This window comes from Lissotriton helveticus, chromosome 12 (genome assembly GCF_964261635.1).
Source record: "Lissotriton helveticus chromosome 12, aLisHel1.1, whole genome shotgun sequence".
Classification (NCBI taxonomy): domain Eukaryota; kingdom Metazoa; phylum Chordata; class Amphibia; order Caudata; family Salamandridae; genus Lissotriton; species Lissotriton helveticus.
In genome coordinates, this window is record NC_136073.1 from 744,415,286 (window position 1) to 744,428,166 (window position 12,881).

Below are 12,881 nucleotides of genomic sequence, written 5' to 3' on the forward strand. Positions count from 1 at the left end.
TCCGGCAAGGAGCTGTTAATAGTCTGGCGTTTTCTCCGCACAAAAACAAAGGCAGGCTCTATCTGTGGCTCCCACGATGGCAAAACAGCTTACAGGAGATCCCAGCGAGGGGCGGTGCAGCAGGTCCTTATCTGCTGAGGTGAGGGCGGGGCAGGCAGGGAGAGCGACCCAGGTGTTGCGGGTCTCGACCTCACGCAGGGACTCCTGGTAGATCGAGTCCCTGGGGGTCAGCTCGCAGCCCTGCAGCTCCCACACAGAAGCAGACAACGCAGCGGGACCCACGCAGCGGGTCCGGCAAGGAGCTGTTAATAGTCTGGCGTTTTCTCCGCACAAAAACAAAGGCAGGCTCTATCTGTGGCTCCCACGACGGCAAAACAGCTTACAGGAGAATTATTTTATATAATTAAATGACTTGCCACCCTATTCCCCTATAAACCCGCAACCCGCCACTGAACTAAAAATACAAAATTCAAATAAAAAAATAAATAATAACTTCTAAAATTTTAATACATATAATAAAAATACAAACAATTCATTAACAGAAAACTAACATCAGACACATATAAAATATATACTAAAATACAAAATATTAATAAAAAATGTATATTTTTAACAACTATGGGTGTCATTAGGTTAGCGGGAGGATCGCCACCGCCAATACTGGCGGTGGCGTTCCTCCCGCTAAAAACCTCCGCCCGCCCAGAATTTAACACCCGCCACACTACCATGGCGGGGGGGACCATCCGCCGGTTTTCCATCCGGCCGCAGCTAACAAGGTGGCGGTGTCTGGGAGACACCGCCATCCATATTAGCATTGCAGCGGGGACATGCCTTTCCGTGGCAGCCTTGGGCAGGCTGTTTTCGCCACTGGGGGTCCATAGCAGGCCCCCAGGGATTCTGGGGGGTGGGGGCTGCGCATGGGGGTACCTCCCTGCTGTTCCATGCACAACATGGCAGGCACCGCACGGTGCCTGCCACGTTGTGCATGGAAGTGCACAACTTGCCTTCTTGGCATTGCGGCAGGCGGTGCTGAGAGCACCGCCCACCGCAATGGCAAGAATGCAGGATGCTCCCGCCAGTGCCGGGGCGCATCCCAATGTCACGAACGGGACCCCCGCGGGACCCCCACACCAATGGCAGTTGGCCCCATTCCACGGAAGGATGGCGGGCGGACAAAGTGCGTCCGCCATCCTAATGACCCCCTATATTTCTTGCAAATGATATTAAACAGTTCGATATTTTTTAAATCGATATTACTTACCTAAAATCGATTTTCTTGACTGCAAGAATTTGTCTATGGATATTCCTGACCCACAATATTTTTGCCACGATGTTTGTGCAATTCGTTTTTTTTACTCGATATTCTGTCTCTGCGCCATTTTTACCATTAAACTATATAAACACCATTTTCCAAACTTTCCAAAATCGTTCATAAAATCATATTATGTTCTGCATACTTGCCATCATTCAGGACATAGTCTAGGGTTCACATTAGTCTTTCAGTCCTCTTCATAAAATGTTACATTCTTCTCAGTAAAACATGAATTGTAGATGGAAGCTCCAGATGCATGCTCACAAACCTGTATACACCCATGAAGACATCACAAATGGTACTAAATGCCTGGATCCTTCTTACAGCCCCACCAGGTGGTAAGTGGGAAACACCCAGTATGCTGCACATCTTAGCTTACAATCCTGAGGACTCTGGAACTTTACGTATTACATGTCTTTCTACCCAAATGTTTTGGTTGAGGGTGCTGAGATCCATGCACACTCTCAATCCTTCTCTTTAGGATACAAAACCTATCTCCTTAGAGCATAATTTCTATTATATCATCACTCACTAATCTCTTTAACTCCAACTCCAGAAACACTCTCAGTAGGTGGTAACATATCGCATTTTATTTACTACCAATATGAATCTACATATCTTCCCCTACCAATGACTTACAGCTACATTTACGGGCCAACTCTGATCTCGCTTGTAAAGCCCTCCGTACGACTCGAATCCGTAGGGCTTTATGAGTGATTTGTGCACCTGGAGTTCGAGCGAGCGAGTACGATGCATTCACATGCTTACAGGCTTGGTTCGCTCAGACTCCCATTGAACTCTATGGGAGCCTGTATACTGGACGCGTAGACAAGCTCCCCTAGCAAAAAGGGGTGGGTGGGGAAAAGTGTGCACCCTGTGGCGAGCACCCCATGAAGCCTGCTACACTGTGCATGCATGCATGGGAAGGGGGGACCCATGAGTAACCCCACGGGTCTAAATCAGAGGTCTCCAGATGATGGGAGGCCCACTATGGGCCCCAAAAGAACGATTCCGGCAGCTTTTTTGACACAGACATACTGAATTGTGAAGGCTGTCCGAATTATGCATCGTATTTGCTCGCTGGGAAACAGAGTCCATTGAGCTGTACGAAGCCTCTGCGTACGGTCGACGCGTGCGCGATCTTTGTATCGTACTTGGTTGTTCAGGCCTGTGTACAATTCAGTCAGAAAAATGGGCTACGAATCAGATCCGTAAAAGCCAAATCCGATTCGTAGGCCTTCCGAGCGATATCGGAATCGACCCCTTAGTCCTTTATGGATTGGCTTACAAATGGCTGAGGAGGAGACACCACTTCCACCTCCCCAGCTTTAGCCGCCCACCTGTTTTAAAGGGCCCCCCATACAGTGGGGATTGTTTTTAATGCAAACTCCTTATGTCTACACAGCAGGAGCACTACAGCAGAATGTATCAAAATTAGCAATGCTGGCTGGTCTTTCCTGGCACGGTCGCATAAAAGACGAGGCAGAATTTCTATTGGTGTGTTTTAGAGACATTGTTTTTTTATTTTAAATAATGTCCTAAGGCACTCGGATTTGTCTCTCACTCCCTCCAGGGCATTCGTCTTTTTTCTGTCCCCATAGCTACACTGGACATGGCTGGCCCACCTGATACAAATACACAAAGGAAAGGCACAGCTTTAATTATATCTGGAGCCATATCATTGATATAGTGACCTTTTCAATGCCACATGAGCCAGTCGTGCAACAGCTGGCCCAAGGCAAAGGTGTTTTAAACAGTGGAGCTGTCTGAGGTTCCATCTTAAAAAACACTGTGATAAACTCTGTGGTTACCACACCTCTGAATAGCATGAGGGAGCCAACAGTTGGGTGTACAGGAAACATGCCACTTTTTTGCAGCTGCTCCATTTCCATCACTAGAAATTAGACCCTTGAACACCAACATATCAGGCTCATCCAACTTTAACTGTAGCTTTAGCCTCTGGTATTTTGGTGAGGCCACTATGTCCAGATGGGCGCTTGGTCAAAGAATGTCCACTTTCTTGTAATGGCTGCATTCTAACAGACATGGAAACTGCCCAGAGGCTCTTTGAAAGCCTTCAAAGAGCGTTTTTTTCTGGAGTCATATGTTGCAGTGTGACAAAGAAGTATACATCGATATGTTGTGTGAGTGGCATCTCCATTTAAAATCAATGGGCCCGATTCACAAAGGTGAACTGAGAAGAATGTCTTACTTTACGACTTTCGATATTCACAAAGGGCATTTACGAGTAGTAAAGTTAGACTGTTGTCTCAGTTAAACTTACGTTTTGGTCTTATGTTTAATTGAGAGCCCCTAGTCTTGCCTAATGGTAGAAACGGCCCTGATTGAGACCAAAAAGTTAAACTTAAGACCAAAACTTAAGTTTAACTGAGACAAAAGTCTATCTTTACTACTTGTAAATGCTCTTTGTGAATACCATAAGTCATAAAGTTAAACTTTCGTCTCAGTTCACCTTTGTGAATCGGGCCCAATGTGTCAATAAATACAACTGGCCTGAATATATTTTGTTTAGAATTTACTCCTTTTACTGCGAAATAGGGTAGAATTATGTCTTTAAATGTAGAAAGGTTTTAGAGTATACTCTTTATCAGAGGGGTATAACATGAGTTGTGAAGGTGAAAATTTGCCTTAAGTTTTCTTAGGGGAGGGCATAACTCTGGGACCTGCCGTTGATTACTTTATCTACTCTGTATTTACAAATCTGTGTTTCTAGGCACGCATTGCCATATATACATTGATGAAGTCTGGGATGACTCATAAAACCTGGGTCTATGGACTTTATTGAATGAGGAGTATTATTTGTCTTTTCCATTCCTAATCATGGTAAACTAATAGAAGCTCTACATTTTGTGGTTTTGTCTGCATGCTTTACTATTGTCCAACAATCTAGTTGCAAGTGGTGTCATTGTTTTTTTTCAATCTCATTGGATTATTTTTAAAGGTACTACAACTCCACGCAGAAGATTGATTTACATCATATCCTTTCTAGCAGTTTTATATCAAAAGCATCTTCCTCAAGAAGGTGACTGGTGTCTTTGGTATTTTATAAGTACTCTTCGACAGCTTTACCTCATATATTACTCATACATAAATTAGACTAGGAAGTAGGTTATAGTTTTATTGTTCTCATGTTTTGATACACTTTGATGTGACTCTACCATGTTAAATCTTTATTCAGTATATTCTACTCTTTGAAATTGAGGTAAACAGTCAAATACATAATTCTACCTAACAGTGGCTCATACTCTCGCTAACTCTTAGTATGTCCCATATGTCAAAGTAGAATGTAACAAAAAAATCTAACAATAGGAAAGTTATCATCTTTTATTTGCATGAGCACTTGTGAAACAGTTTTATTCATATGAACATACATATATATGTGTGTGTCTATATATACATATATATATTACCTACTGGCGGTCGCCAGTAGGTATATATAGTTAGGATTTTTTCTCTATGGGTTTTTTGAAAATTCTATGTCTAATAACTTTGGCGTTTGTGGACGGAATTGGCTGAAATTTTCAGGAAAATGGCACATTTTGTTTCTGAGCAGCCCTTGAAAATTTGGGGGGGGTTCGTCCAGTGGGGGCCGAGAAAAAAGGGGGGTCCCAAAACGTGTTTTTAACATTGAGTTTTCCATAGGGCGGTTGGCCTCACTTTTAGCCCGAACGGCTGAATGGATTTGCACGAAACTTGGCAAAATTGTAGGGACTGGTAGCCCGATGTGCCTTTTGTAGGTCTCAATATATGTGCTCCAGTGGATTTTGAGAAATTAACGTTTAAAAAAAGATATATATCTGTAACAGCGGACCAGTTAGCACACTGGTTCGCGGACTTTTCGCGCAACGGAGCTTTGTGAAGCGAAGCTGATTGGTTCTCTGGCGTCTGTCAACATTCCAAAAAGTCCGTAGCGGCCGCCATCTTGTCTCTCGGTAGGATCGAGAGACAAGAGGAGGCCAAAGCGAAGGGGCAAATGACCATAAGGGGGAATAGTAGATCCTCGCTGACCCCCTAGGTTTGATGTGGAGGTTTTAAAAGGGCCCCGCGGGGCAAAAAAAAAAAATTATAATAATAATCTTACGGCTGAATGGATTTGCACGAAACTTGGCAAAATTGTAGGGACTGGTAGCCCGATGTGCCTTTGCTAGGTCTCAATATATGTGCTTCAGTGGATTTTGAGAAATTAACGTTCAAAAAAAGATATATATCTGTAACAGCGGACCGCTTCGCGTACTTTTCGCGTTACGGAGCTTTGCGAAGCGAAGCTGATTGGCTCTCCGGTGTCTGTAAACATTCCAAACAGTCCGTAGCGGCCGCCATCTTGTCTCTCGGTAGGATCGAGAGACAAGAGGAGGCCAAAGCGAAGGGGCAAATGACCATAAGGGGGCATAGTAGATCCTCGCTGATCCCCTAGGTTTGATGTGGAGGTTTTAAAAGGGCCCCGCGGGGCAAAAAAAATAAATAATAATAATAATCGAACGGCTGAATGGATTTGCACGAAACTTGGTAAAATATTAGGGACTGGTAGCCCGATGTGCCTTTGCTAGGTCTCAATATATGTGCTTCAGTGCATTTTGAGAAATTAACGTTCAAAAACAAGATATATATCTGTAACAGCGCTCCGCTTCGCGGAGATAAAATTATATCTGTATTACGTAGCTGTTGCTAACACCAGTTAGCGACGGCTAGTAGGAGATAGCGACCATCTTGGGCCCCACTTTGCATGTGAGTGATATTTATCACTAATGACATGCAAAGTGGGCATGCCAAGATGTTAGCGACTGGAAACAGTCGCTAACATCGCTATCTCCTATTATCAACTTTTGGAAATATTCGAGATAAGCGCGAATATCTCCAAAAAGTAGCAGCTGCCCTGAGCAGTTCTTAGCCATGCTATCCAATGGGAGGTGGATAACATGGCTAAGAGCATTAGCTCGGTAATGCATGAATATCGCGGAGTTTTCAGCGATATTAATGCATTGCGCTCGTTTTTTATCGTATTTGCGATAAACCTTGATAATAGCAAGGTTTATCTGCGATAATTTCTGACGGTAAAAAAATCTTTGCAATGCATCGTTAGGGATAAATATCGCTTAACTTTGGTAATATGCCCCAACGTCTGTTAACGTTCGATTCGAAGGAAATCAGGAATTGTTGAAAAACATTGTGTGCGCCATCTTGTCTTTTTTCAAATGCCACACTTTTGTCGTGCACGGCAGCCATTTTAGATGCCTTGACCAGATCCACTCTGTGCACGCTGTCGATCCTTAGCATGGCTCCCCACCCTCGCAAGCATCTCCCCCAGGCAGTGGTCACCCCCGCTCTCTGTTTTATGCATGGGTAATAAACCTCCCCCCATCTGCGCTGTTCTTCCCTGAGAATCACACCCTGTGCCCGCCCGACACCTCCCTTTCGCCCTATTCACTACCGCACCCTCTGACACTCCTTTTCCTCTGTGTCCGATTGTCCAGGCCGGTCCTAGGCTATCAGCTAGCCCTGCAGATGTAGTTTATAGCCACAGCTGTAAAGAATCACCCGTCTTCAAAGGAGTTATAGTAGATCAAGGCCCACACTCGATGAGATCCGTCACAGCAGAAGCGTTGCTATTATCTGAAAACCATCCTGTATTGTGATTGGGGAGGGGACCGAGCGTGAAGCGGAAGATTCCAGGGATGACTCTTTGTACATCAAAGTTTTTACAATTATGTGTCACATTAAAAATATATAGCACTCCGACAAAGTAGTAAGATTATAAAACTTTAATAATTTATAAATATATACAAGAAAACAAAAATAGTAATAACATATAAACATTTTTAGAGAAAAACAACGAAGTAGCGGTCGGCTGTGCGAATAGTCCCAACGCAGCACAACGTCCAGATTTCCGGCGTGGGGCGTCGCGGGGGGTGGGTGATCAGTAGCAAACTGTTGTGCGAATAGTTCCAAGGCAGCAGAACGCGCCGAAATCTAGATGACACAAAAGTGATGTCTAGTAAGTTGCCACCCAGCAAATAACGGCGTGGGGCGTCGCGGGGGGTGGGTCATCAGTAGCAAACTGTTGTGCGAATAGTTCCAAGGCAGCAGAACGATGGCACCAAGGTGATGTCCAGTAAGTTGCCGCACTGGTTTTGGTATCCTACAATGCTGCTCCGAATAACGGCGTGGAGCGCCCCGGGGGAGGCGGCGTGAACGGGCCTCTCCAGGTGGAGTCTCGTCTGTTGTAGTGGGGCGCCCCTTTACCGTTTCAGTTGCCATTCCGTCCGCTTTTGGTCCACTGTGTCAAAATCCGCCATTCAGCTGAGTTGCGCCCACTCTTGCGGTGCAGCGATAGGCGGCTGTCACAGGACTCTCAAAATGGCGGCAGGCTGTTTCCTTTTTGGGCCTGGTCCACTGAAATGGCCCTGGGACACCTTGGAAATCGGACGCTTGTCTGCTAGGTCTTGGACCCCATTCTCGAAAGCGTCCCCTCCGCCTTGAGAATTCATCAAAAGTTTTGGGGGCCCCGACTCCTGCAGGCTTCTGGTGGGGAGCGGCTGCCATGATTGCTCGCGGAATGACCACGACGGAGCTACGAGATGGTGGTGCTCTCATGGTGACGCCAGCTTCAGTCTGAAACATCCAGAAACAAGGTGGGGCTTTCATCGTTTGGGGGAAAAAAAAAGTTTTCATCCAATGAAAAGTGTTGTTTTTAGGTCATATGATCAAGCCTTCCATCATTAGGAAACCAAAAGTAAAATGAACCAATGAAAAGTTTTATAAACAAGTCACATGACCTGTTATGCGGCATAGGGTATAAAATGCGGAGAAAATACGTTGGCACGTGAGGCGGCGTCAGTAGCGGACCGATGTGCGAATAGGCCGAAGGCAACACAACGCGCCAAGATCCGGATGGCATCGAGGTGGTGTCATAGTTGAGAGTTCTGAGCAGCGGTTGTAACACTGTCTGAAGCTTATTTGCAGCTGCTGCAGCTTCACTACGCGCCAAGATCCGGATGGCACCGAGGTGGTGTGTAGGAAGTTGCCGCACTGGTGTGGCCATCCTACAATGCTGAAAGTCGGCGTGGGGCGCCCCGTTGGCCTGTGAGTTTGCGTCAGTAGCGGACCGATGTGCGAATAGGCCGAAGGCAGCACAACGCGCCAAGATCCGGATGGCACCGAGGTGGTGTCTAGTAAGTTGTCGCACTTCTGTGGCCATCCTACAATGTTGAAAGTCGGCGTGGGGCGCCCCGTTGGCCTGTGAGATGGTGTCAGTAGCGGACTGATGTGTGAATGGGGCCAAAGGCAGCGCAACAATATTTTCTACTATATTTCCGGTGTAGAAGAGACCACAAGGCGCTGAGATGCCAAGATCCGGATGGCACCGAGGTGGTGTGTAGCAAGTTGCCGCACTGGTGTGGCCATCCTACAATGCTGAAAGTCGGCGTGGGGCGCCCCGTTGGCCTGTGAGATGGCGTCAGTAGCGGACCGATGTGCGAATAGGCCGAAGGCAGCACAACAATATTTTCTGACTGACACCACAAGGCGCTGAGATGCCAAGATCCGGATGGCACCGAGGTGATGTCTAAGTTGCGGACTGATGTGCGAATGGGGCCAAAGGCAGCGTAACAATATTTTTTGTATGGAAGATACCACTAGGCGTTGAGATGCCAAGATTCGGATGGCACTGAGGTGATGTCTAGCAAGTTGGTGTGGTCATCCTACAATGCTGAAACTCGGCGTGGGTCACCCCATTAGCCTGTGAGATGGCGTCAGTAGCGGACCGATGTGCGAATAGGCCGAAGGCAGCACAACGCGCCAAGATCCGGATGTCACCGTGGTGGTTTCATAGTTGAGAGGCACTTCATCTGCAGTGGGGCGCCGAGATCCGGATGGCACCGAGGTGATGTCTAGCAAGTTGCTGTACTGGTGTGGTCATCCTACAATGCTGAAACTCGGCGTGGGTCGCCCCATTAGCCTGTGAGATGGCGTCAGTAGCGGACCGATGTGCGAATAGGCCGAAGGCAGCACAACGCGCCAAGATCCGGATGTCACCGTGGTGGTTTCATAGTTGAGAGGCACTTCATCTGCAGTGGGGCGCCGAGATCCGGATGGCACCGAGGTGATGTCTAGCAAGTTGCTGTACTTGTGTGGTCATCCTACAATGCTGAAACTCGGCGTGGGTCGCCCCATTAGCCTGTGAGATAGCTGTTCTTTGGATTTGGGCCTGGCTCGTCTGCTGTAGTGGGGCGCCCCTTTACCGTTTCAGTTGCCATTCAGCTGAGTTTCGGCTGCTCTTGATGCTACAGCGACAGGCGGCTGCAACAGGACTCTCAAAATGGCGGCCTGTTCTTTGGATTTGGGCCTGGTCCACTAAAATGGCCCTGGGACACCTTAGAACTCGGACGCTCGATTTTTTTTTCCTTTCCTGTACATGCAAAAAAAGGTAAATGCCCGGTACGTTACACGCTTCATCTGCCACGATGAACTCTCCAGAGGAACCGAAAAAAAATATAGTTGTGGTAACTATACCATGCATCGTCATATGGAGAGGTGGCACCAATTAATTATAGTGCTGCATAAAAGAGAGATTTGGAGGAGAACCCCTGACCTGCTAGTACATTCATCAAAGAAGTGGCACTGAGAGCTTCAGAGGCAAGGGAAACGGTCCCAAATATTTAGAAGAACTTTGGAAAGATTAAAATGACATGTTTAGATTGTGGCAAATTAATTTCATGTGGACAGATGAGTGTTACTCTAATAAATACAGCATATGAACATCATCATAGTCGATGGTTGGTAGAGACATTTTGACTATATCCTGGACCTGCCCGTCCTCGCCCAAAATGGCGCCAGAATAAATGGGACTCGTAACTCCTTGTTGTGTACTGGTTGCAGAACCTTGAAATCACGAGATACGTATGCAGTTTTGAAGCAAATGGCGGGCGGGGACGAGAATTGATTGAATATTTCGACATCCCTATTGATATTAAGTTCTGATGTGTTATTGATTACTGTACTGTTGAAAGTTCGAATTAACGTCACCCATGGTACTTGCCCGCAAATGTATATCTAGATAATTTTATTGTAACTGGCCCTGTCGTATTTTAATTATAAAATGTACGTCCACCGATTCCGTAACTGTTAGACACCTTAGTTCTTGCAACGTAATGGCCCGCCCGTTACGTTCCTCTACAGTGTAAATGTCTATTCATCATATACGATTACAGTTTGCTCTGTGGCCGGCCCACGTGGTTATAGGCTCGTATTTGTATAATGAAATTTTCACAATAAAGGTTTTTAAAAGAAAACATGGTAGTAGTATATACATTGGTAAAGTTTTTAATAATAGTCACTGTTTTAGAATCATTAAAAGGCAAGTGAAATAAAGCAGACCAATTACATGAAGGGTAAAAGGTATAATACGAAGGAACGCAGTAAAGATAAATGGTCAAGGGCTGTTGTGTTTTCTATTCCTGCAACATAAAGTGATCGATAAGAATCTCATATTCAGGCGTATCGGCGACTAAGACAGCAGGTCGACCCTCTTTTGCTCAACGGCTCCGTCATGGGACGAAGAAACGCTCTTTTTCTCGAAAAAAGAATATATTTTACTTGCAGGACAGTTGTAAAATTTCCGGGAAAGTACATTAGCCTGGAACATTATAACATATATTTAAGAAAAAATAATGTTCGGAAGTAATGAAAAGCGTAATTTTTAGGTCATATGACCAAGCCTTTCATCATTACAATAAGAAAAGTAAAATGAACCAATGAAAAGTTTTATTAACAAGTCACATGACTTGTTATGCTTACGTTACGCGCTGCGCGCCCCGGATGACTTCCGGATGCGCTAACGCGGCGCGTCATATGACGCATTACGCGACAACGCAGGTACAGAATATAGTCAAAATGTCTCCACCAACCAGCGGTCGGAACACAACCCCTTTCAGCAGGCTAAATAGTTCTGTTAAATGACAACAGAAGGGACAGGCAACAAGAACCATCAGTCAAAGAGGGGAGGGCTAGTTCTTCTCTACCGGGTTACATTGGGGCGCTACCGGAACTGATCGAATTGGTAGTCTACAGTGTTTCTGGATGTTTCAGACTGAAGCTGGGGTTAGCATGAGAGCAGCACCATTTCGTAGCTCCGTCGTGGTCATTCCGCAACCAATCATGGCAGCCGTTCTTTATCGTTATTTTGGGCGGGGTGGGTGGCGGAGCCGAGCTGTTTTGCAGCCATCATTGTGTGGAGTTCAGTTCATCTCACTAGTTTTGTATTTGTCATGAGGGGTTGTTCCTAATGTTTCTATTTTAGCGAGGTCAAAAAGAGATCCCATTAGTGGCCTACTGATTTTGCTCGATTCCTTTTCTTTTTTTTTACACGATTTTTCGTTATCTGCAAAGACTAAACAGAGTATTGCGACTCTGTGTTTGTTTGTAAATAGAGAATGAACCAAAGAGAACTAATTCTAAAACAGTAAATACTTGGATAACAATGAATCAAATGGAGAGAGAAGCAGGCACGACGGATTACAATGGGGGCAAAGACCTGCGTTAACTACCTTTCACTATCTGCAAAGAGAGAGTACTCCTAATAGAAATGAGGGGGGGGGGGCACCATTCAAAGCAGATCAGTGTGCATAAACACGAAAATGTTTTCACTTACCACGTACTTGACATTCGACAGCTTATGATATTTGCTATTAAAAAACCATTGAAATTCACTGAAAAAACCATAGGTTATAGACCATATATAGTTAGGAATTAGCATTTACAAAACCTTGAAAATTCACTGAAAAAACCATAGGTTATAGACCATATATAGTTAGGAATTAGCATTTAAAAAACCTTATTTTACTCACACAAAACCATTGAAATTCCATATATAGTTAGTTGCACTAACTATATATCGCGCACCTGCAATCCACTGCTGATGATGTCACATATTACATCATTCATGACATGGTCAGTGACATCACTGATGACATCACTGATGACATCTCAAATGACATCACTGATGACATCACTGATGACAACATCCAGTGACTGTATGTTTCTGTAAAGTTAAAATGTGTCTTACATATTGAAGAATGAGTGGAAGTATAAGTGTCTGGACAAGGATTTAGTAGGTGCATGACTGAATGCATGAGTGAGTGATTAAATGTGTCTCACTGAGTGCATGGGTTAGTGACTAAAGTGTCTTAATTTGTGCATCATTATGTCTGTTGTTCTGTAAACTGCTGCATGTTTTGATCAGTAGCTATATGATTAACTATATGGGTTACTGATTGATTGTCCAAGTATTTGTATGGGAGACTGAGTGTGTGTGTGGCTGGCTGGGAGGTGTGTGACTCTGTGCAGATCAATGTGTACTTGTATCAATGATTGTATAACAAGGTAAGTATGTGTTAGTATATGTTTGAAAATGTAAGGTGCTCCATGTTTAACTGTATAGACAAGAAAATGGAAGTGTCATTGATTCTTTACAGGACTGACTAGGTGTGTGAGTAACTCCATGGATGAGTGGCAGACTGTGAGTGTCTGTATAGGTGTATGAGTGCATATGATA

General features: G+C 45.0%; 1 protein-coding gene across 1 annotated transcript in view; it reads left to right on the top strand.

The window, feature by feature from the left end:
- The window catches only part of LOC144798317 (intelectin-1-like), a 58,958-nt gene that overhangs the window by 19,234 nt on the left and 26,843 nt on the right, over positions 1 to 12,881 (top strand). The window lies entirely within an intron of this gene.